This window comes from Bison bison, unplaced genomic scaffold (assembly GCF_000754665.1).
Source record: "Bison bison bison isolate TAMUID 2011002044 unplaced genomic scaffold, Bison_UMD1.0 scf7180017864466, whole genome shotgun sequence".
NCBI classification, from domain to species: domain Eukaryota; kingdom Metazoa; phylum Chordata; class Mammalia; order Artiodactyla; family Bovidae; genus Bison; species Bison bison.
Genome location: NW_011495027.1, coordinates 12317878 through 12319617, shown reverse-complemented (window position 1 = coordinate 12319617; position 1740 = coordinate 12317878). Strand labels below are relative to the sequence as shown.

The 1740-nt window shown below is 38.9% G+C and overlaps 1 protein-coding gene across 1 annotated transcript in view; it reads left to right on the top strand.

The window, feature by feature from the left end:
• The window catches only part of F3 (coagulation factor III (thromboplastin, tissue factor)), an 11056-nt gene that overhangs the window by 3329 nt on the left and 5987 nt on the right, over nt 1-1740 (top strand). The gene's annotated exons all lie outside the window — the stretch shown is intronic.

The window sequence follows — 1740 nt, the reverse complement described above, 5'->3', positions numbered from 1 at the left end:
ACCCAACCATCCCCTGAAATACTGGTTCCAAAAATTCTAAATTGGAACTTCCAGAGCTTGTAGAAAATAACCTGCTCCTTAATTGGTGGGTCTGAATTATGTTGGGATTTTTTAGTTCAGGCGGGACTTTTATTATTTCCAAATCAGGAGATTTTGCAATACCCAGAGGAACCTTGGAGGCGTTTATAGTGTTAATGCTGATAATAGCAGTCAGAGGAACTGACTGCAGAATTGCCCCTTCCCAACCGGTTTGCAGTACTTAAAAGCTCTATAACTTTTGGTAATTATTACCTGTGCTAAATTTTTCCAGAGGTCTGTGGTTCCTCCTGTGAACTGAAGGAACCACAGATGCTATCTCTCAGATGGAATGTAGCCACAGCACCCAGAAGTGTTTCTCCTGTTATCTGAACAACTTGTTTGCCATAGCAGTGGAGAAGAATCATCAGGTTCTTGTTCACTTTTTAAAATAGAAATGATGCAGTTTTAAAAAATGCATTCTGGTCATTCTGGAATTAAGGCTGCATCTCTACTTTTATCACAGAAAAGTAGAGAAATCTAAGAGTATGTAAACATATTTCTGTCTTAATCTTAGTTTGTGAATTTAAGGAACAAGAGTGTGTTTATCCACACCCTCTTAGCCTGGTTATTTAGTTCAGACTTTTAAAAGATTCTTATTTATGGTTCTTATGCCTGGATCTAGACAGTTAAATCCCTATGGCAGCTCGTTTCCTCCCCAGTTCAGCCTCTAAATGTAAACCATCTAATGCTCCACAAATCCTGGCCATGTGCAAGCCCTAAAGCCCCACTGTTTGATGGAGGAGCACAAGGGCGTGGAAGTACCAGGCTCACTTAGGTGCTTTAATGAGATATCCGTGCTGGGGCCAGGGAAGGGAGAGATCAGTTCTGAGCAAGGAGATCTGGAGTTGCCTGTAGACGGTGGGATTGCAGTGTGGCCTGGAATGATGGGCAGGACACTCTGGGGGTTGATGATGGGAAACAGCAGAGCAGCTGTCAACTTGCGTGGGACACTTGTGCGTGCATCAAGTGGCACTGACATTTTAATTGTTTCAGTTCTGTAGAATAGTTTCACTTTTTTCATAGAAGTTCTTTATATCATTTCAGGATAATTTCATTTTCATTTTAGTGCTTTAAATCATTTTCTGTTCTATGATCTTACAAAAGAAAAATCTGTCTTAAGAGACAGACTCAGATCTGTCCCAGTCTCAGACTTTGACAGACACTACCTGTATTATTACTCTATAATTTTTGATGGCTCATCCTGTGAAAGTGAGGGAGGCAAGTACTGATCGTATAATGAGAGGGACAGACCCAGCTCTCATCTCATAAGCTGTAAGACCTTATACAAGTTACCTAGCAGCTCTGAGCTTCAGTATCCTCATATGTGAGAAAGATCCAGTACTTTCTTGAAAGGATTAATACCAAACGAAGTAACATGTTTAAGGGTCCAGTAGAGCGCCTGGCTTATGGTAGTTTTAATAACTGTTAAGTAACCACACCAATAATGGTCACAATAGAATGTAATAGAATAGAATGTATTATTATATAGACTCTATGACTGCATTGACTATATTCAACATAGAACAGAATGTGATAAACAGAATATAATGATATAATAAGTAGACTAGTAAATAATTGAGTCTTGATGGAAAATTGTCACTTCTCCCACATAGTCATGACAAATCATCTATAGTTTAAGAAAGGTATTTAAAAAAATGATTC